The sequence below is a fragment of the Manacus candei genome, unplaced genomic scaffold (genome assembly GCF_025592945.1).
Source record: "Manacus candei isolate 608988 ecotype Guabito, Panama unplaced genomic scaffold, ASM2559294v1 h1tg000020l, whole genome shotgun sequence".
NCBI classification, from domain to species: Eukaryota; Metazoa; Chordata; class Aves; order Passeriformes; family Pipridae; genus Manacus; species Manacus candei.
Genome location: NW_026138068.1, coordinates 446,142 through 470,017, shown reverse-complemented (window position 1 = coordinate 470,017; position 23,876 = coordinate 446,142). Strand labels below are relative to the sequence as shown.

The following is a 23,876-nucleotide window of genomic DNA, read 5'->3' as shown; positions in this document are numbered from 1 at the left end:
ATGGAGAACAAATTATACCCATTCTCCTTGTATTACTTGTATTGTCCCTGCAGCCCTTTGCTACTTCATGATGTTATCACATTTCTCCCTCACTCTTCTCGTTTAAAAGCCTCAGGCTCTCTCAGTTCTCCTCCTCTGGACCTCCTAGATCCTCTTCTCATACCTTAAGGCAAGTGCCAAGCTTACTGTGTGAGAGAGAATGGCACAGCCCCACACTTTGGGGGCAGGGAGTGAAGTGTAACTACATGCCAGATCATCTCCAATAACTGAGCCAGCTCACAAATTTCTTCTTTCCACGGACTTTGCTGCAGTGCTACAATTCACCCCTTTCCCCAGAGATTATCAATTAGTCTGCAGGCTATGTTCCACATGGCCTGGAAAAAAACCAGCTTAGAAATATGGAGAGCTGTTTTCAACTAGGATATTTCCAGCGATCTGTGAGAGCTTCTGGAGCTGCTTTCACCTCCCAAGTCAGCTTATCACAACTACCCTCTAACAGGCATTTTGCAAGTGTAGTTACAGAATCTCAGCATCACTGAGACTGGAGGCACCTCTGGAGATCATCTGGTCCAACCCCCTTGCTCAAGACAGGCTCAACTGTAGCATGTTTCCCAGCACATGTCCACGTGGATTGTGGATTACCTCTGAGGATGGAGACTCCACAGCCTCTCTGGGCAACCTGCTCCTATATTCAAACACCCTCACAGTAGAAATCCTCAAGAGTCTGTCTCCTGCCTCTTTATTCCCACCATCAACTATTTACACACACGAGCTAACCATATCCAACCCCAAAAACCCTTTTATCTTTTATCTCCTCCACATATCTTTTTCCCATTAATACCTGTTCTGGTCAGTAAAGCAGATTCCAGTTTTAGGGAGCTGCCAGGGAAACACACAGAGCAAACAACCATTCAGGTGTGCCCAAGTGTTTGCTCCTGTTCTGATCATATCTACATGACCAAACCTTGTTGTACTTCCCAGTGATGAAGACACAGGGATGCTGGTACCAGAAAACAGAGGATGAAGAACTGCTCTACTAGTCTTCTGTATCACAATCTTGACATTCATTTAAAAAGCTCCCCCCCAGCCCCCCCATCATGTCAAGAAGCCTGAAGGGTGATAAATACTTAAAAGCCCAAGTGTGGGGAATCTTATGACGCCTGCCTGGATCTGCAGGCAGCTTGAGAAGCATGAACAGCTGACATCTCAACATAACTAAGAACCACAGTTCTGGAAAAGATAAGAGAGCAGCAGCCCAGTATCTTTCCCAAAATACTGTATTTCTTACCCAGCCTCCAAACTACTATCCTGGCTTTTCCAGGGAAGGAGTATGGTACGAAGACAAGAGAAAAAAACTCTGCTCCTCCCTCTGCTCTCAGCTGTGTGCCAAGATCCCAAATTGCACTAATTTGGCCTTGCAGACTTCTCAAGGAAACAATTACACAGCTCTCTGCCCTTGGGACTTTACATTCAAAGTCTCCAACCCTTCCAAGATGTAGGCACTTGCCTGGCTCCCAGTGCTCCCATCAACATGATATGGATGGGCTGCAGGCAAAGCAGGGTGGGACACCCATCCTTTGCTCTGTTAGGGAGCAGGGGATCACAAACCTCTCCCTCTCCACCAGGTGAAAAACTTTACAAGCCATGGACACTTGTGACCTTCCCCCTTGTCTAAAGCCTGATTTTTCCCTGGAATATTTATCTTTCCTACATTTCCCCTCAGTAATAACCTAATCAAGTAGAATTCTTCTGGTATTAATCGGATGAGCAGGGGAGCCCTTTGTGGTTAGTATTATCAATGAGGATGTCAGGAAGGCTTTGACAGGATTACCCCTGGAATTTGCCATTTATTAACTAGACCATCAGCTAAAACAGCACGGCTAGGGTGGGGCTGGTTTTGTTTTGCACAGTGGAGATGGGCTGGCTGAGGGTGGGGAAGCTGAGGGTGGTGGAGCTCTGTCTCCATCTGATTCCGGGATCTCGAACAGCTGCCCTGGCAGCCCTGAGATATCTTTCCCCATCTGTGCGTCTTTCTTTGCTTTCATCATCTCTTCCCATTATTGGGAAACCATCACAACCTGGAGACTGAGCTGGGAGAGTCTGCACCACCCTGTAGGCTTGTGGTCCTGACAGGAATGGAACCCCGCTGTCACAGGCTGTTCTGCCCTGGGACAGAAACGCTCTGAGCCCCTGGCCCGGGGAGGAGAAACTGGGTGTACAAATAGAGGCATATTAGACTTGCAGAAGCAGCTGGGGTACAAAGTAGGCACACACAAAAAACTTAGGTGAGGGAAACAAAACAAAAAATTCCTTAAAAAATTTGTTTTCCCTCCATGAAATTTAGTGCTCCTGTTCACCCTGAACAGCAGATGGATAAACATGGTCAGTAATGGAAGAATACAAACACTGAAGAGGAAACAATTGTAAAAAATATAGTTGCAACACCCTTCCCCTCCAAGCAGGTTTCTATCCTGAATTCCAGAGGCACTAGGCATCATTTGCTGTGAGCTCCAGGCAACTCTCCATGGGCTATTGCTGAAGGGAACTTTTGCAAGCTTCAGTCTCAAAGAAAGAGCACTGCACCAGAACAGAGACACCCAGCACCAGGAGTCACTGGGCCACAATGCCAAGGGCCAAAGAGTGAAGAAAACAGCCCTAACACATGGCAGGACATGTCTTTATTCATTCCTCATTGAGGCAGGAGCAGGGACATAAACTAAGGCCTCTAATCAGGGCCCTTTATTTGGCAGCAGGGACTCCCTCTGACTGCCACCCCACACAATGGCAGAAAAGGGGTCTCCAATCCTTGGGCAAGTGGAGCACAGAGAATCTCTGTAATTTCATCCACTCTCCCTTGAAATGTAGCACTTATGCAAAGGAAGGCCTGCAAAAGGAGGCCCTTGAAATCTCAGTAAAATCTGTAATTTGTAGGTTTCCTAGATCATTAGGCCTTTTACCATTTATTCAGCATGAATAGAATTAACTGAAAATTCAACAGCTACCCCATAACTTCTCACATTGCCTATGGAAAAACCTATCAACTTCTGTCTCTAAGTCCAGGTGTGAAATTCCTCCTTCTCAATTTGTTCCAGCAATTGCTCTGATGAGGGAACATCCCAGAAAAGGTATTTCTTCACCAGGTACTTTGCAAAAGTCTGGCACTGAGCCCAAATTCTCTGTACCAAAGTAATCATCCTCACCTTAAGCAGATCACTCAGTCTTCATTTAGAAAGAGGGTTATGGGTTCTCCTTGGGGCAGCCTTCTCCAAAGAGGTCCACCCAAAGGACAAGTGAAAAGCCAAAAAAATGTCAACAAAAAATAGAGACTGAACGTAGCAAAACTGCTGCTGATATTCAGGAGCAGAAACCACATGCCTCTTGCCTGAACAATTTCCAAACCATAAATGATGTTTAATGTGGAAAAAGTCGTAAACGTACAAAAGTTACTTCTAAAACCAAAAACACAGAGTTTCTTGCTCATGGCTTTGATGAATGGAGTGTTTTGTGTTCTGGCGTCACGCTTGGCGCTCCAAAGGACCTTTCTGCTGGGTGGAAATTCATGGCACTGCAGGTCCACTGGCTGTGCAGCAGACTGGGAAGTGTCCTTCAGCATCCCAGCACAGGCTGCTTCTGCTGACAGCTCAGCAAGGTGGAACATGTTCCCCTTCCACCAGTCGTGTGTCACAAGAAAGGGTTAAATGATACTAAAAAGACTTGAAATGCTGCTGTGCATTATGATCTTTTGTGCTCTCCATTCCTACCTGTCTTTCAGCTACTGTCCAATTCAGCAAGAAACAATGTGTGAATAAATCATGCACCAGGCAGAAGTGGCTCCCATAAGGCAAAGCAGATTAAGGTATTTCAAAGGACACAGGAGTTAAGGAAACAATGCTTTAGTCTCCTGTCTGTTACTGTTGATTTGCAGACATTTCCAAGTGTGTTCCAAAACTATAGTTAAAATTAAGCTTTTAAAGTAAACAGTTTCCACCGGGCGCCAAGATTGCTTTAATGCCAAAACAGAAAGCCCTGTCTGGCACATGCCTCATTTTCCAAGCCGGAAATCCAACAAAGCATTTAATACAACAGACATCATTTGATAGTCTCAACTCAGACACCCACTTGGCACTGGCAGTAACAAGTCTTCCATCCAAAAATGATGCTTGCCTAACTTGTTATCATGCAAAACATTAATGGGAGTATCTTCCTCTTTTGAAGTCCATTGGAACTGGAAACGTGGGCTGAAAGCACCTGGTGCACAACCCCACAGAACATGTGAGAACCACCCTTCCGAGGTGGAAGCAGAGGGAACAACACTGGAGAGCAGAACTTCCCAGCCTTCTCTGTGCTGTGAGTCACGCTGTGTACACAGTGCCCAGGGATCCCTGGGGGAGCCACAGCCATGGGGGACACAGGGAAGCAAAGCCAGTGACTGTTTTATGGAAGGGGTTTGCTGGAAGGGGTCAGGAAGCCTTGGAGCTGCCCTGTCAGCTCCCCGAAGGCAGCTGGTGGCTGCTCAGCAGACCACAGTTCTGAGTGCTGTGTTTTGTTTTTTCCCTACCACTAGTTACTTTTGACATTATGTAATCCCAAACTTTTGTACAAGGATCTAAACATGCCCATATTTTTGCTTATAAACACATGCATGATCCAGATCCTCAGGATAAACAGTGTTACTATCAACACTTGATCCATAGCTTTCCTAGGCAAAAGTGGTCTGTAGAAAGAAAATCTCAGCTGAAAATACAAAACAAAACCGAAACCCAACGAATCAGTGTATGATTTGTTTAAGCAAACTTGGTGATGTGAAGTCTTGCCCCTACTCAGAGAAAAGGCCTGTTACCTCCAAAGGACCTTTGTGAGCAGGTCCTGGTAGCTGTTTTCATCATTTCTAACAACTAGTGACTCAGTTTCCTTTTCTCCTCCTGCCCCTCACTGAGGGAATTAAACAGGCTGTCAGTGGCTCAAGGCCAAGTCCAGCCCTCTCGCTCTGACAGCACACTTCAATTTTGCTGTTCCAGCACTTCTTCCGGGACAGGTGCCCAGTAAGTGCTTTAGAAACTAATGTTTACTATTCACTAGAGGAAGAATTTCAGGAAAAATACCATCATAACATCCAGGACAGGAGGTTTTTTTAATCACTTTTGTTACAGCCGTGCACTTTTGGCATGGCAGCCATCTGAAATGCACCTTCTTTGGGGTCCAACCCCCTCTAGGCTTGCAGTTTTCTGTGCACCTGGAGTGAACATTGCCTCAGGTCTGGTAGATCCAGACCCATGGCAGTGTTCTCCCCAGGAAGCAGTGACTAACAGGCTCCTTAAAAACAAGTTATTTGTTCTAAAGGATGTCAGAGGAAATATATTCCTTAATTCACTCACTGTAACATACCTGGTCTTTCCCTGAGGCTGGAACTGGAAAGACCCAAATCCTTTGTGTCTCAGCAGACCCTTAATTCCTGAACAGGCACCAGAGCTGAGTGTCCCTCCTAACAGTTTATTAAGTTCTCTCTCTTTCACTGTCACTGTGTTTTGCTGTTTGACTTCTCTAAGAAGTTTTCAACACAAGCAACCTTCTACATGACACTAGTGCTGGTGCAGCCGGGTCAGAGTCTGTCCACACAGCCAAGTCTCACACACCAGATGCAGAAGGAACTAGCCTGAGTGCCACAGGACTGAGGAGGCATTTTTAGGCAGTGGTAGTTTTCTTTTACTTTCTTGCTCATTACTGAATGCTGCTCCTGCTTCTTACCATTTGCAATGTGCTTGTGTCTTTAGACACAGCAATCCAGACAGCCCCCAGCAATCCAGACTTTGCTCCCATCTCCAATCTGGTGCTTGCTGGAAATTACCTTCTCCGTTTTTCTTATCCTTTTTTCACAAAAGGCTGAGGCCCTTTTGCCTCTTTGCCTTTTCTCAGCTATCACGTGTGTTTCCCTCACACCTATTCAAAATTTACCATAACAGTCCAACGTGCCACCACAGCAATCATTTCTCAGCAGTCATTCCTGGAGCTGCTGAAAAAAATTGCTGAAAAATAGTTTTCTGGGCAACTCGTGGCTCCTCACCTGCAGCCTGGGGCACAGCACCTGAAGCTGCTATCACAATGCCCTGCTTCCTATCTCATTAGGGCAGAAGGCAAACTGCAATCCTTTCTTCTTCAGCACGGAGTACAGACTTATCCTGAATAAATTCCCCCTTTATTTTTTGTATGATAATTTCATTTGAAGATTGTTTCCAAACTTGATTCAAAAAATGCTTAGGAATGAAGAATACAGTGGCACATTATTCAAATGGATAAAGATCCTCACCACCATAATGCTGCCCCCTCTTTTAGCCATTGAATATTAACACTTTTTTTTTTTTGCCCTAGTTGGACAACTCCACTATCAAAGCTGCACTAGCTAAACATGTACCAAGAGATTAGAACAAGACCTCCCTTATTTTCAGTAAATTAAACACATTGTTAAATGAGGTGCTAAAGATTGACTCTGAGTTATCAAATGCAGAAGTGTCCAGCTCAAAACACAGAGATGAAGGGACAAAAGCTGCTGATACAGCTTTGAGTCAGTAGGAACATAGGGATTCTTTCCATCAGCACTGGTGAGAGCACAGACAGGTTATAATGCAATAGAGACACTCCTGAACCCCAAATTTCTCTAAAGAAGGAAATGGTCCTTAGATTAGGCTTGAAGCTTTCTAGTGAAGAGACACAAAAGTTTGTCCTGCTGCCACACAGACTTTGTTTGGTGACTGAATATGCCTGAGTATCTTGTTAACATGCCCTCCGATCTTGAAAGCTGACCCTTGGCAATAAGAAGTGTGACAAAGAAACGAGCTCTTGAGTGGGGAAGAAAAGGCCGTGTGCCCCCAGCACTGTAACCCGAACAAGAGGCTCTCCCAGGGAACAAAGCTGCTCCCACACAGGTGCTCCTTGAGTCAGTGGGTAAAGTGAGAGACAGCAACACTGCTGGGAATTGGGCAGCACAGGAAGCAAAGAGCCTGGTCTGCTTTGCCTCTCGATGTCACAACAGTTCCTGAAAATTTCAGAGTTCCAGGAGAGCTGCCCGACTTCCTCGGAGCTGCATTCGCAACACTGGCGGCCTGTGTATTTCAGGAATGCAAAAAACTGGCACAGTGAGCTCTGTGAGTCAGCCAAGATGATGTGTTGGGACATGACTGAAGTTAATTAAAAGGAGCTTAAGACAGACAGACAGAAAAAAGAGTTTGCAAGACTTCTTAAAGAGCCAATTAATTATTATTTGTGGCTGCACACGCCAGCTGGGCCACAACATGGAATCTCCCCAGCCCTTACCACTCACCTCAGAGTCTCTACACAATGCCAAAGAAAACCCATATGCAGGTCAGCTTTGGGAGCTCTGGGCCAAACTCCCTCCACTGGAGCTGGGTAGAACTTGACATTCAACAGAACAGTCTTATTTACACCCACAGATTTATGCCAGGTCTTAATGGTGGACACAGAAAGAAGAAATGAATGACATCCTGGCTGATATGTAGGTGGTTGATATGTAGAGCAGGATGACCCAGTGACAAGTGTCTTTGTGAGTGTGGACTGGAAAAGGAAGGACTGGCCCCATCTGGACTCAGGGTGGGGGAAGAGAGAATATCTGTGAATAATTTCAGCCTCTCTACTGCATGATAGTGATCATTTTCAGAGCTGCACAAGGCACTCACACTTAAAGAAGCACAGCTTGCCTAAACACACTTCCAGCCTAGTTTCCTATAAAAAATTCATTGCCGCCTTAGCAATTCCCCAAAACTCTAAATTCCTTTAAATTCCCAAAGACTAAATTCCAAGTCTTGACTCTATGGCCCCAAACCCTTCATTACTCCCCAGTGACAGCAAAGCAATGCTCAAATGCATGAGCAACCTCCTCGCTCCCAGTTCCTCTCCACATTCAGCCAGCACTGTCCCAGAGGCACAGCTGAGCAAAGCCAGGAGTGGGCCTTGCCACAGACCAGCCTGGTTGGGAACTCAGGGCCATGTGCCCTGCACAAAGACAGAGCAGGCAGAGGCACTCCCGGGCTGAGCAGGCTGCCCAACCCACGCTCACCAAAATCTGCCCTTTTGCTGCTCAGGAGGACAGACCCTACTAAGGTCTGTCAGTAGCTGACAGTACGTTTAACAAGAGGCTGCAAACGTTAACAAAGGGGACTTTTGACTCCGTCTCCCTGTCATTTCAGTGGCTCGTGGCGATTGCAGCTTCCAAGGCTCCTGTGTGTGACTGGCACGGCTGCTCCCCCGGCCGGGCCAGGAGCCTCCCAGCGCTGCAGGCCCCACACCTGCTCACAGCCCTGCCTGCACGTAGACCTTGGCAGCCCCTGTGGCATTTGCTGGGGTGGGGGTGGGAAGACCATGGTGTCATTTACACACAGGTTGAGCAAACCAGGTGCAATCAGTTTGGGTTTGGCTGAAGAATCCTCCACCCTTCTCGAGCTATTTAACCCCTGCAGTGCCAAATCTTTATGCATGCCCAGGGCAACGAGAGCATTAGTCTGCAGAGAAGACATCTGTAGGTCAGTTATCATTCTCAGACTCCCAAAGGAACCACAGGAGAGACAGGTCAAATTAAAGATCCACTGCCTACAGAAAGATAGCCAGTGCTCCAGCTGCTATATTCTTAAAATGATTTTAACCAAAGCAATGCATATACACAGTAAATACAAAGCCCATTCTCATCTGAAAATTGCTTCACTGTCCTTCTGCTACCTGGCCTTGGACAAGCTAAAATGATGCTTGAAAACCCTTTGAAGAGCACAGCACAGGGACCAATGTGTTGCAGATGCAATGGGCAAAAAGGTGGCAAAGGGACTGCTGGGCAAGCAAAGCCTTCAGGACTGGAAAGCAGCACAGCACTGCCCGTGCACTGTCCTTGGACACGGCTGCATGTTCAGTCCAGGTCTATCCCACAGTAGAGAGACAAGACCCCTGGGACCCATGGTCTGAAAGTTGCTCTCTGGAACACCCACCTTCTGCCCTCCCACCCACTGAGCTCTGGTTTGTGGGGTATACATCTTGCAGCTCTCTGACACAAGAAGATTTTGGTATGCAGTAGGGGCTGGACAATTATCGATTCTGGTGCTCAGGAGTCTGTAAAGTCAACTAAGGGCTGTTTACTCCCAGTCTGTTATGTTGCTCAAAATTAATACTATAATGACAAAACCTTAAGATGGAAATCCTTATGGGAAATTGCTGAGTGCGAATCAGTCAATCTGCAGGGGACATGTCTGCAGAAAGGCCTGGAAGAGCAGATTTTATTTGAGTTTCTGTCTCCAGTTGTTCTAAACCTTTCACAAAGGGGTGAAGAAACAGGGGAGGGACTTGGGGGGAAGTCCCGACTTAAAGTAGCTTAACACCTTGCTGGATCCTCGCCAAATGCAGTTTCAAATTAACAACTCCAAACTAGCAGGAAAAATGCTTCTCTCGACCCCCGGGGGGCCAGTGCGACACCCAAGCACTGGCACAAGGCAGAGCTCAAATCTGACACAAAAACACTGGGTTGCTCACCTCTCTCGGGGGCTGAAACCCAGAGAAAGGGGCACTGCTTCCAGGAGGGGACAAAGCCGGCCAACCCCACAACAAAGGCTACTTTTCAGCAGCACATAAAAGGAGGGTCTGGCTCTGCCCCTCCAGCCAGACCCCACCCCTCGCAGCGTGGGGGCCTTCGCCCCAGCGCCAGCCAAATCTAATCAAGTCTGACACACAGGACAACGCGGGCAGCCACTTGCCTTGGGCACCCCCCGCCTCTGCTCCTCACCCACGGACCTCCCCCCGACCCACAGGGCGCTGCTGTGCTTGAGGAGCTCAGGCCGGGCCCAGGGCAGCCCCCTGAGCCCAGCACCACCCCCGCTCGGGCTCGCAGCAGCCACAGCCCCACGGCCCCTGCCAGGGTGAGAGAACCCCATTGCTGCCACCAGCCTGGGGGGCCCCCACGACTGTCGCTGCACTGATGCCGTAGCTCTGCTCGTGTGTGGGGACAGACGGCTTGTGGCCCTGCTACAGTGGGGCACGAGCCCTTCCCTGCTTGCAGCCACCACTAAATGTCCCTTTCCCTATCACCCTCCATACCTGCACCCATCGGTGGATGCTCTGTGTCCCTGGGGGAGTCTTTGCCCTCCCCAGTCCTTACAGTTTCAAGCCCAGCCGAGTGTTGATTAAAGTACACAGGAACTGGGCCAGATCTTCAACAATGCAAGTTTCCCCTCAGATAGGAATAAAACCCACAAAGCTTTAAAAGAGTTCATTTAAGCATTGCTGGGACAATAAAGCAAGTGCTGAAGGTAGAAAGCAGCTCAAAGCAGTCAGACCTGTCTCATAATAGCAGGGAAGGCTGAATATTTCCTAAAATTGCCCCTCCTGCATTACCTACTCCACTCCTCAGGTCAGAACTCGGTATGCTCCAGAGTGGGCGAGAGTCTAGTAAGGAAAGCTGAATAAGCATTGCTTGAAAGAGAGGAGGCAGGAATTCACCAAAGTGAAGAGGAGGAGGAGAGAGCACAGGCTGTTTTTAGAAGTACTGGCACCACCTTAGTTTGCAGCGGCCAGGAAAGTGGTTGGAAGCCCCATGACTTGAGCAAGACACCCAAACCTGGGAGCCAGAAGAGGAAGGGACTTGGCAGAAATTCTCCTGCAAAGCAAGGAATCATTTATGCAGCAGAATGTTCAGCTTGGCTTCGCTGCAAAGAAACGCTGCCAGATACCTGATCGTGCCACCAGTATATTAGCACTCCACTCCCCTGCTCTAATATAGCCATGAATCTTCTTCACCCACTTCTGTCTCCCACTGGATCAGCTTTAGACAGCTTCCCTCCATCCCCAGTCTTCCTGCACTGCCCTGGGGCCATCACAGCACTCTCTGCAGTGTCCCATCCCCCTGACTTCCAGCTGCCCACTCTCATTCCTTCCACACTTGCCCTGTGGGCACTGTTGGCCCACCCCCTCCTTTGAGAGGCTCATAGCACATGGAAGGGTAAAACACACCGCTCTGGTCTTTCTGGGGTTAAAGACAAAGAGGCCAAGCATCAAAGAGCCAACTCAGGGAAATTTTGGCATGGTGCAGGAAGCTGAGATAACCTGGCTGATGCATTGCTAAACTCACTGCTTCAGTTTATCTTTACCCTTCCTCTCTGGGCTAGCTGCATGTAGCTCACCCCACGGTGCAGTGTGGGATAAAGCCCCAGGTGGCTGGAATGTTTGCAAGGGAACAGAGCAGAGAGGGGAATATTCTAGCACTGCATTTATTTTCTTATTTGCTTGCACACAGAAGGAGAGAGAGAGACTCACCACTAGGCAGCTGGAGTGCCTGACACCCACAGTATCCCAGTGGAGTTAAAATACACCTTTCCATACTGCAGAGTTGTCTGGGTCAAGGGTTGGAGGTGCCAGTGTAAACCGATGGGCAAAGTCTGAGAGGTTTACACCCCTGCCAGCCAGAACTGCACAAGAGAATAATGCCCCTACAAATACCTACAGACATCTAAAAGCTTCACTGTGCAACTGGCACCCTTGGCCTTATTGTGTGTGTCCCTTTTTGAAATTATAAAAAATAAAGCAGAACGATTTTAACTGTTAAAGACATTTTTCAGGGCACAACAATAGACCATCTCATTTCCCTTCGCTTTATTCCATGTAAACAAAAATAATCCTTTTAGAAAGACTGTAATCAGCTGGTTAGAATATGTGTATCTCTCTCCCCAACAGACACAGAAAAGATAAATCTACACTTGAATTGTAGTCCTGTTTTAACATGTCACCTACTAAGACTGTCAATTCTAGTCTAGCTATGAAAATCTGCTGCTGGAGGAATAAAATCCTAGCTGAAAGTCTAGAGCTAAAACAAAACTACCCTGGAAACACCTTGTTAATGAACAAATGACTGTGTGAAACATCCACCAGCATTCACAATTGTATTTTAATTATCCTCTGTGTTGAAAAGAAACACAAACATATCCAAATCCATTTGGTCAATGCTAAAATACGAGACAGAAGAAAGTAAAGTTCACTTTGGACCCAATACCTGCCACAGAGGGTTTACACAGGAACAGCCCCTCGGTTCTGGTTCCAGACCTTTTGTCCAGTGAGTCCTGCTGCAGACAGGACCCTGCATTCTTTCCCTTTTAGAATAAATGCTTGCACAGCGGAGGCCTTGTGCCCACACAGCGAAGTGGGTGACACCAGCAGGCATGGAGGGAAGCACAGAAACTGTTTTTGATCATGGCTAAAAGGGGATGACTGATCAGCAGAGAAGTCCAAATTTTGTTCTCGATACTTTGAATTAGAATAAGTCTGTGCCTTTGAGTCCATGCCTAGATTTTACAAGTTAGCTGGATTCCCATCCTGTTCTTCCTTCCACATACTCATTCAGGCCATGAGTTAAAGGCTCCTGAAAGGCACCAGATGTTGGGGAGGTGTTTGTTTGTTTGAACTCTCCTTGCAAAAACAACAATAAAAGAAGGAAAGAAGATTGGATGACTTCAGATTTGCTTTCCAGCAGAGTATGACTAAGGCAGGGAGGCAGCTTGGTAAATACAGTCAGGGAGGACTGTGGGGAGGGACAAAAACATGCGGAGAAACTCAACAGAAAATAAACAAGAAGGAGAGAAGTTTCCAGTCATGAGTAGAGTGAAGAAAATGGAGCCAAAACAGGTGATCAGGAGGCAGTTCTTGTGGACACAGCCTGGAAGGGAGGAGAGCCAGGAGTTTAATCTCCAGGCACAGTCTAGTATGGACCCAGCAGGCTGACAGACTGAAGTAATAGGTGAGGAAAGCGAGGGCAGGAGACAGAGCAGGGAGGAGGGCTCCCTTGGAGGTGAGCAGTCCAAACTGCACTGCACCCTGCTTTGGTCAGTTGTTGCTGTGTAACCAGAGATTTCACACTGTCTTCCTAGGAGTTTATATTATTCCAGAATCTTCTCCAGGAAACTTGCCGTGTCTGCATGGAAGAGCACAGTGACCAAAGTGAGCCACAAGTGGGAGGTGTAACAGAAAAGGTGTGAGGATGAGGATGAGGAGAGAAAGTGTCTAAGAGATTCAAATTGTTCCTGGTTTGTGGGACAGGGACAATCTGAGGAGGAAAGGATAACAGAGAAAAGGAAGACACTAGGAGAGAACACGAGTTCTTTGAACTGAAATTCTGCTTTACTTTAAAACACACACATTGCAACAGGGATGAGCACACGCACGCACACACAAACAAGTCAAGTATCCACATGAATACAGTTGGTTCTGGATATCCCTTCTTTCTTTAATTGGTCCCAGGTGAGGCATCAACAATCACATCTGGAAATTTTTATACAAATGGCAGGAAAGCCAATGACTCGGGTCACAAATATTTCACGCTCTCTCTTTGCCAGAAACACGGGACAAATGTGGTTTACATCTGCCTCCCTATAAATACACACACTCACACTTGCAGGATTCTCTGCTATGGTAAATCCTTGTGCATGTACGAGCAGGGCTGGTCAATGTGCCCCCATCCACCCAGCGGGGATTTGGTCAGAACTAAGAAACTGGATGCTGGGTGACACCTGCAGTCCAGGTCGGGCTTATCATAGGGATAAGGATCAAGAGATGGCAAAGACATCCTTACTGACTGTAGAAGCAAAACACAGACTCAAATTACATGAATGAGCACTTTCAAAAGCTGCTGCAGCCCCTGCCTTCTAGACCCAGACTCTCCATGAGACCACAGGAGAGGCTGTGTCAGGCACACCCAGTTTCTGCCTGACAAGCAAATTTAACTTTCAAAAGCTCACCTTTCAAGGAAAAAAGCCACAGGTCCTCCCTTAATCCCCAACTCTTCTTGCCTCAGGTGGCAGGTACCACCTGAGTTTATCCACTCGCAGTCAAGAAGAGACTGTACTAGTTTCTTGTCTGTGATGCACCAATTCAAGGAGAGCACTGCCTGACTTAACCAGTTCTACCCAGTGTGCACTGGTGCTGCAAAATGCTATAAAAATTCAACACATCTCAGCAGTAAGGACTGAGCCCGTGGGCATCAGAGCCTGAAGTCAGACCAAGTGCTAACAGTAGCAGTGTTTCCTAGCAGGAACACTGTGCTCAGCTTCATTTTGGGACTAAACCTCAGAGAACACACAATCCTCTCTGCACAAGTGCTGTATGAACATTGTAGTTGCAAAAGATGGACACAGCTTCTTCACTGTCTGTGTCAACAGTTCTCAGGAATGCAGAGAAGATGCATTTCTTCAGTACTAGTTAATTCTTAGAAGGTCCACAAGATCTTTGCTCTTCTGAGATGTCCTGGTAGTGTAGGTGATGCTGTAAGTCCTCTGCAGCAGACACTGGTTTAGAATTGAAAGACCTGATGGGTGCAACAGAGTGTGCAAGGCAGGAACAGCTCACACACTCCTAATGAGCCAACTCTGATCCTATCTAGGGCAACTTTGTGTTGCTCCAGGGGCAAAGACACTGCAGAGGTGACTTAAGGAGATGGCAGACGGAATCTCCTACCACCACCAAAGCAATCCAGTCAGCATTTTCACATTCCCTCTGCCTGCCCTTGGCATAGTGGATGTGGCAGTAGCTGTTTACAGAGCTCTGCCAAGCTCTGAGTAGCAGGGTATGACAAGGGCCACTGCACTGCACTGCACCTCCAGAGCAGCCTGGAGTCTGCAGCTCTGAACTCCAGGATGATGAAGCTGCTTAGCAGACTTAGATCAAAAATAATTTCCCCCTCATTGAGGAGACTGCCTAAAGCTAAAGACACAGCTTTACCTACCTCTGAATGTCCACTGTTATGCTTCATGCCATCAGAATCTGTAATGGACAAAACAGTCAACAGCACTCACCTATGGTATCTCTTGGGTTTGATTTTTTTTCCTTAATCTGTGGCATTTTTCAGAGCACCTGGCCATATTTTCCCTCATCTAAAGCTTTAAAGCAAATTGCAAAGTTCCATGTATGTTCAAGTAAGAGTTGATCACTCGGGCAGAACAGCACAGCAAGATACACATTCCCTAAAGTCAATAGAATTCCAAAGGCAAAGCACTTAAAATTGACAAAATGTCATCATTTTTTATTCAATGTTTAATTATCACATCCAATCTACCTCTAGTCCCACTGTTGCAAGAAAGAGATTAATAGCTTACTAATTTTAGGCTTTTTTTAAGGATTAAAGAAATTTGATTAAACATTTCATCTTTGGATCATTAGATCTTTAGAGCCCTCCATCAGCCAGGCTAAGATGTGCCACGCTGCTGGTACCTGTCACAGCCTACAGGTCAAGAACAGGTATCTGTGTACCTTCACAGGTATCTTGTTAGCCTCATGCCTTTTGGAGTTTGCCATGGGAAACCCCTACAAGGGTCACTGCTGGAACCAAGATCACTGAACTGATCAGTGATCATGGGTGGCTCACACCACTCTTTCCTGGAACTTTCCTGAAGGCCACACCAGGCTGGCCTGCATCCCTACCCAAGGCTAAGGGCAACTGAAGCAAGCAGAAGCACAAGTGTTTGGAGTTCTCATTCCGAGTGCTGACGGACACAGCCATGCTCGGATTTATTCCCTGCAGCCTCTCTAAGGGCACACGCTGGAATGACCTCCCCACGTGTCTCCACCAGCACTCATCTGGTTTGCCACAGGTGTGAGGCTGTTGCTGCTTTTAACATCTTTTAAATGTTCCCCCAGATGAAGAGATGAATTCCCTTTGTTCCTCAGAGATGGAGTTTCTTTCATTTCCTGCATAAGGATGCCGTCCACACTTCCAGTAGAGGGAAGAGATGATGTAGGCCTAGAGGGTAAGGCTGCATTTGCATGGGATGGGCTATCAGGTGGGTTTGCACAATTAATCATTTACACCCATCGGGCTCTACAGGGCTGGTAGCAGCAGTGCTGCTCTGAGGGTGTGCTCTGTTTCTCAAGAGCTCCAGAGAAGAAAACCATCCTTTCAAATCCCTTTGCTCTCAGCCCATGGAAGAAGTCCCCTTAAAACCAAAGCTGAATGGAAGGCCCCTGATTTTGGTTTATTTGCATATATGATTATGTAAATCAACCTACTGCTTCTTATCCCATGGCAGCAGATCTGCCTGCAGAAGAGCCTCCAGGTCTGTGCCACAGTGGAGAAGATTGGATTATAGAGAGGGACATATGCGTGAAAACAGGTCCTGGCTGCATATTCACAGTTCATCAGCAGGCACATGGGAAAAGTGGGATTTAACCCTTCACTGTCAGAGAGGCAGGACAGAGGAAAACAGTGCAACAACCACGGAGAATGTTTAGATATAATGCAGCATCCTGCATTTGAACAGTTTCAAGGATAAACACCACAAGTATTCTGTGATCACTTGGACAGCAGCTTGCTGTGTGCAGTAGAGTTAATGATCTTAAGCCACCAGAAATCAAAATGGTGAAAGATTTCCAGCTCCAGGATCATCACAAGAAGAGCCATCTCATTCACATGGCACTGTCACCGTGTGCTGTGCACACACCACCTGCTCACTGCCCACCAGTCTGCCCAGCACCCACCCCCTGAGATGCACGTTCTGCATCACTGCCCTGCATCCCACTGCCCACACTGTCATCTGCCTCCACCCCTCAAGCCTTCCAGCTGCCATCCTACAGATGCAGAATCCAAACCAATGCTTGCTGCCTGCCCAGGACATGCCACAGCCCTACAGCTCCTTATCCTCTAATTATGGATCTGCCTGCCCAGCACCCTGCTACCTCCCAGGGGTGGCTGGGGCACTAACAAAGCAGCTTCTTATCACTGGGAGGCTCAACAGGCCCATCAGAGTAGCAGCACTGCTGGGGTTAACACAGGCCCAGTCCAGCATATCTAAGCATCTGTAGGAAGTGGAACATTTTTAATCCTGTGAGGAAACTGCTGTGTGGATGACAGAAGCAAAGAGACCAGGTCATCTCCATCTAGAGGAAACAGGAGCAGTGTTCAGGGATGCATGGAAAGTGCTGAGTAGTTACAAGATATATTTTGCCAACTCCAAATAATCTCTTACTAGAGCTAATAAGGCACCTCTCACAAAAAAAACCCCAAACAAACAAACAAACAAAACCAAATCACAAAACCAAAAAAACCCACCCACATTAAAAATAACAAAAAGGAAAAGAACTGGCACTTCTAGAGAACATGGCTGATATGAATTCCAAGGACTGTTTTTAAACTGACTACGGGACTAAGTGACAATAACTTTAGGATTCCAAGAAATGTCCCAAAGCAAAACTAAATATGTCTCTGGATTTCTCTTTGTTCTGAAATTTGAATCAGGATGGTTTTGGCCAAGAGTCCCTCAACTTTTAAAGCCAACTTTGCCCAATTTAAAGTTTCCAAACCAGGGAAATCGAGTAGTTTTGGCAGAGTTTCCTTTGGAGGGATTTTTCATGTGTGACACAAACTCAAAGCACAAGGTGTTGGGAGGGGGAGAGGGTTGGGTTTGTTTTGTTAATCCTGCCACTGAGCACTGCTAGGAGGAGCAGGGTGCTGAGTTCAACACTTCCTGAGGGACAGAGTGTGGAAGCAATGGGAATATCTCCTGGATGCAGTCAACAACAGCAGTATGAGCTGCTGGCAAGGACCATCAATGGCAGCATTCACAGGCTTGTACCACTCCAAGGTACCAAGTACATACACTAAACCTCTTCGGTCTCTTCAGGAGACAAGAGGGGCCTGTGCTGTTACCTGTGCCTGAGAAGGCCTGGGAGCAGCTCCTACAACTCCACTGATCTCCTGCAGTCAGGAACTGACCAAAAGGTGGGAATGCAAACATACCGTGCAGAGACAGCCTGGCACATCTAAGCTGCACCAGTTGGAAAAGTGACTGCTGAATACTGGAAACTGCTTTATCCGTGGGGTTGGTCTAAGGCAGCTCTTGTCACACTGACCAAGAGCTCCATGCCCTAACTGCAGGGTGTTCTGTACCCACCAGTCCTCCGTGTGCCCTTCCCCAGGAGTCCTGCGGCACCAGATAACCCAGCCCAGGGTCAGGGTGTGCTCTGGGTGGCAGCTGTTGTGGCACTCACAGTGCCCTGGCCCAGCCTGAGCGACAGCACCACCGACGTGAGGCAGCCAGCCCCAGAGGTTACACTCCAGCAGTGTCTTCCCGTTCCCGGCTGGCTGTCTCCCATGTGGCGACGCACAGCACTCTTCACCCGGCTATTGGCCCAGCCCAGAACTGTTTTTATTAGAAAACACTAAGGCAAGCCTTTCCAAGCCTCAGAAGAATCATCTTGTAAAGATCTGGGCTTGAGATGCCAAATGATTGCTGCTTTGGCGGAGTCTGCACATTCATTTTTTATTGGTCACAAACGCTTTCCAGATGCTGGCATGCTGGCTGCAGATTGCAACTCTGGGGACTTGGCTCCCAGCCCCAGTCACTTTGTTAAACTCTTGACCTGCTGTGGGTTAAAAGAAGCGGGGAATGGGACTGAGTCACCAGGAGGGCATTGCTAAGAGAGAGTGCACCGCACAGCAGAGACCCATTTCAGCAGCTTTCTGTGCTCAGCTGGCATGGAAAACATTTAAGGTGGTCCACAGCAATCCAGCTCAGCTGCCAAAGCTGGTGAGAACTCCAGCATAGCACCAGTCCAGGGTTTAGGAGCAGGGGCAGAGGGGCTCTGCCCTGCAGCTGGATTTTCCACACTGCAGCTATACACTTTCCATCTTTTTTTCCTCTGCACAAGTGGATTTCCCATCCCTGCTCCAATACTAAAGCAGTCCTCTGAGCCAGAGCCATGTGCAACATCAGACTGAAAGCTGAAGCCAGGAAACCTGCCTTGGGTTCAGGTTTCATGACAAGCCTAAAGCTTGTTCATCAAGGAGGTTTGTGAACTTTTGGGGAAAAAAAAAAAAAGACTTTCTGGGTTCTCAGTTGTTACATGGTGTCCCAAATAAGGAGGGAAAAATAAAAAAGAGATGTGAACAAGCAGAAGGAAACACAAATTTTGACAGAGCTGTTTGATATTTTTAGGAATGGAAAAATTTCCCTTTGAAAAACATAGCTGTTACAAATTATTGTTTTTTCCCCTTCCTCAACAGGGCAATTAAAAAAAAATCTAATATTTTGCACTTTTTGATAGGCAGTTGACAACTTTCTTTAATCTCAGTTTTCAAGAAGAAAAAGTTCTCTCAAAATCTCAGTTCAAAGAGAACACTTTTAGCTGAAACGAAATTTTTCATTCTGCTTTGAAATATGCAGCCAAAAGCAGTATTTCAGAGAATGTATTTCCATTCAGAACTTCTGGACAGGAAGAAAAACAGTTCCTGATAAGATCTCTTGACCTGAGCTTGGGTGCAGTTTCCCCCTGCTCTGTGTGGGGACTGTGCTGGGGTGGGGGTGCTCAGGGAGCAGAGTCCTCTGTCCAGAACATCCCCTCAAAGCTCTCACCCCCCTCTCCTTTCCACTGCTTTATCCAAGTGCTGCCTGAACACAGCTCTGATGAGCTCCTGGTCTCTGCAGATGAACTGGAGGCCAGGCAGGGCAGTGGGCAGGAGGCTGGTGCAGGAATGCCCAGCAGGGCTGGAGATCAGCTCCTGCAGCACTTGCCCAGAGCTGTGGTGGTGGGAATGGCCCTTAGTGCCTGGTCACCCCTCAGCTGGGGGACACTGCTGGCAGAGCTCTGCCTGCTCCCCTCCACCCAGCAGCTGTGGGTGGAGATCCCCAAGATGCTGATAGAAGCAGGATGTGAGGGACAGCTGGGTCATGGCTCTGGGTGTTCACTTCTAACGTCCCTTCAGACCTTTGTGGGAGCTCAGTGTCACCCACAGGCCATTCATTAGAGCAGGCAGGGCCTCGGTGTGTTGAGCAAAAAAGGAGAGAGTGAGTGACCCAGTCCTTCTGGTCAAGCCTTCAAGAGCCACCTAGGGAAAAGAAACAGAGGATTCAGTGGGAGCTGGGATCTGCCTCTTTGTACTTCTCCTGCTCAGCACAGGCCTGCCCACAGCTCTGCTCATGTTTGCAAGCAGTGCACGATCCCCTCAGCATTACTTGTGCATACAGAAAGCTCTGCAGTCCAGAGGGAGTATTGGGGGAAGGTTTTATCCCATGGATCTGGTCCAGTGATGCTAATTAAATCATCACATTAGAGCTGGGGGCTTTCTTGAGTAAGTGTTACCACTTGAGCTGAATCGCACCTCTGCTCGCAGCCAGGTGTGCTGCCTTGACTCCAGAGAGCCCTGCCAAACTCATTTCACTTGTGATGCTAAGGCAGTTCCAGCACAGTCTCCAGAGATGAATAAAAAAGGGGAGCAATACAGTGTAAGCCTGAAGCCATTTAGACTCAGCCAAGTGGAAATCCATCCTGACTCCCCACCCAAAACCAAACAACTGAGAAAAAGAGAGAAAGTTTTACATAATAATCTCTCCAATGTTACAGCAGACAGTGTTTCTCTGAGGACGTTATGTAATGTCTCGTAAGGGCTTTCAGCTGAATTATCAGGTGACTTGCACAATTACTAAAGAGAAAAACAGAATCACAGGTGAGCAGTGGGTGTGAGAATACATTTCTGCCTGTTGTGCATTAGCAGCAGGAGAAGTGATTCAGATTCAAGGAGATGTCATTGCAGATAGGCTCATACTACAGACCTCAGATTTGGAGGACCCAGAGCTGTTTAGATCTGACATTCTGGTCCAGGCCTGTCTTCTCCAGCATTAGAGAAGACCACTCCACAATCCTTTGCAGAGGGACAGACTCTCCAGGGTGACTTTTCCTGCCTCCTCTTATCTTCAGGCCTTTACAACAGGAATCACTGTTCTGGGACTGACTGTGCCACAAGGACACAAAAGAGAGTTCTTGGCTATTTCTTCTCCCACAGTCCAAGCACGGGAAGGATGAAAATATTGCAGATGAACTCACACTATGTAGATGCTGATGTTTACTTACATTACTCACGTTCTCTCCCCTACCCCTCCTGCTCACTGAGAGCTGCAGGGGCACAGGAGGAAGAACCTGTGCAAACCCAGCCAGCACACCCGACAACACAACCCTTCGTGCCACCTTACTGAGTTCTGTCTCACAGCAAGAAGTAGGAAAAAAACCCAACAGCAAAAAGCATCATTTTTTGCTGGGATTTTGCTCCAGAATCTCTCTCTTCTGATGGTTAGGAACCTTCTAATTACCAGCTACAGTTACTACTGGCTAGATGATACCCATCTGTTCCTGTGCCAGTGCTGCCTTTAGTCTAAGCAGTTCTCCTCCCTGGTATTTACCTCTCTTTTTTCTCCTGTTCTGGTGTATTTATAGAATTTCTCTCAGCCTTCACTATGCCAAAGTAACCTGTTATTGAGGGAACATTTATCTAATGGGTTTACATTTGCTTTTGCCATACATTGGGCTATATATGTCCAGCTTCAGTGTTTGAATGAAGCAGCTTTGTTTTCAGATCAGCATTTAGCACATCACTGAAGAGATACCTTATTCATCCATGAAAGGAAGGAACCCTCTGTTGCCACAGAGTGCTTTGTAACACAATAAATAATCACATGAAGACAAATGTACAAATTACTATCAACATGGTAGCAATTACTGAAGGAAGGGGTAGATATTAGCACTCAGAAGACAAGAGAAGAATAACGTGGACAGTACTGAGAGTTGCTTGAAAGAGAAAAGAAAAGGCACTTGGCAGAATGAAGAAGAATTAACTTCCAGAGCAGTGGAGATATTGAGTGCTGCTCTTCAGCAAGCCCCTAGGCAACAAATCAACGAACTTCTCCAAAAGAAGAGCAAAAACCAAGTGTTGCCAACATTTTTATATTTCAATGTCTTTTCTTTAGACAGTCCTAGTAATATCAGAGTAGTTCTGCAAATGCAATCATAGAATTTTACCAGAGGAAACATAAACCCTTAATAATCCCCCACTTGCACCATAATCAAATTGCTGGTACCATAACCCTTTTGTGGTAAAACCAGCCAGACTAGCAAAGGAAAATGCCTCTTGGGTGAGTACATGCAAGTCTCACATGATGTTGGGGTGAGATAGGAGGGCTTTGTCCTGTCTGGTTTTGGGTTCCATAATGCTTCTCAGTGTAGTAATATAGCTTACATGCATCCTCTCTCCTGTGAGTGCAACCCAGAGATGCAGATGTGATATGTAATGCATTTAAGCCAGTGTATGCAGCTGGCTTAAATACATCTGTGACCAGCAAAAATTGCCTTAGAATTCGTTTTCTGGCCAAATTATTGTTAGCATTTTGATGTAGTTTCTACTGGAGGCATTTTTAAGGCTATATTTTGTACATGGGTATAAATCAAACAATTTCATTGACAGCTGACAGAATTATTTTAGATTTCACTGGGGCAGCTGATATAAAATCTCAGCATTTTATGCCCCTCTCACCCCAGAAGCAGTTGCATAACTCTCTGAGTTAATCCATTACCCTGTGTTGCTTCCTCCAGAGAGGCCAGAACGGAGCCTGATATCATTGAAGGTAAGTGCAGAATCATTAGGTAGAATTTCAGGAGGTATGGCAAATCACCCAGGAAGCTTTAAAACACAGTCCTACCTGCTTTAAATGCGCTTAGTTGTACATTCCGTAGACCGAAGGACTCTTCCTACCCTCGGCAGCACCTCCCGGCCGAGGATGGGTGTCCTACCGGCGGCTCTCCTGCGCCCCCTGGCACCTGCTCCCCTTGCTGCAGATTATTTACAGGCTCGCCAATTCCTGCTCATTTGACAATGTCCCGATGGCAAAGCACGTGGAACCTGTGGGAAGGGAGGATGGGTGAAAGGAGAGTCATGAGAGGGTTCCTGTGAATCAACCCGGGAAGAGCTGGTTTCAGCTCACCCTGCTCATACTGGCCCTCACTACTCCTGCACTCGGGGAGGAGTTGAAGTCAATCAAGGTCCACTGCAGGCCAGAAAGCTCTTTTGTTTTGTTTCCATTCTGGAATCACATCCTTGCTGTGTTCCACTTTGGAGTGGGGAAAAACTGTGGCTCTAGTGTTTGTGCCTGGATTTGCACTCTGTTACCTACACCTCCATATGAACACACACACACAATATATAGCAAGAGATTTGTAGTAGATCTCCCTGAAATTCTTCCCCTTTGAACTCTGCCAAGTATTATCATCGTTATTATTACTCAAATACCCAAAGCTATATCTGATACCATCATGCCATCAAGAAAGGAACAGTGGGTTTGGGGCCCCTTATGAAGAGGTACAGGCTGATGTTGATATAGAAGCCTCCTCCTTAACTAAGCCAGGAACAGACTCTAAGGAAGAGGAGAGAAGGATCCTCCATGTAGATCCTAGGGGACAGCCTTGGAAAAGAAAACTCAAAAATCTCCTACAGACACACCTTTTAGGTCCTCTGGGGTTGCAGCAGGACAAGGCTCCCCAGAACACCCCCTAGGATTAGGGAAATAGAAGTATAACTACTTCTAGTCCATCGTACCTCCCTGCCTCTGGAAAATAAGGACTAAACATTGGCTGTCAGAGAACAGCTAGCAGGCTGAGACTGGGACTTCATGCCAGGAATTTCTTTTTCTCACCTCTTTGCTGACAAGGAAACAAATTTCTCTCTTAAACATTTCTTGCTTGCTTTCTCTATCCTTCCCTTCCTCTGGAAGTGCAAAATGAGTCAATTGGATAGCTAATCAAGAAAGAAAAAGCAGACACACTTACTAGAAGCTGGAGAGAGTAGATATCTACCTTTAGTTGCAGGGATTGGCACGGGTTCCTACCCATAAAGATAAGCCTCCACAGCTGTAGTTCTAGGAGGTTAGATCTTCCTCCAAGCATGATAAGCCTCAATCCACTGGATAGTACAAAGGGAACAGGGATTTCCCCAATACTGGTATATACTATATAAATTTCCACCTTCAGGCAATATATAATGGGTGAATTATAAACCCTTGAAATTTAGTTTTCTAGTACAAACATTGGTAGAT

General features: G+C 46.9%; 1 long non-coding RNA gene across 1 annotated transcript in view; it reads right to left on the bottom strand.

The window, feature by feature from the left end:
* The window catches only part of LOC127470390 (uncharacterized), a 155,186-nt gene that overhangs the window by 70,754 nt on the left and 60,556 nt on the right, over window positions 1-23,876 (bottom strand). Inside the window, exon 4 of the long non-coding RNA XR_007904284.1 lies at window positions 22,488-22,687. This is a non-coding gene — a long non-coding RNA (uncharacterized LOC127470390). The remainder of the gene's footprint in view (window positions 1-22,487; window positions 22,688-23,876) is intronic.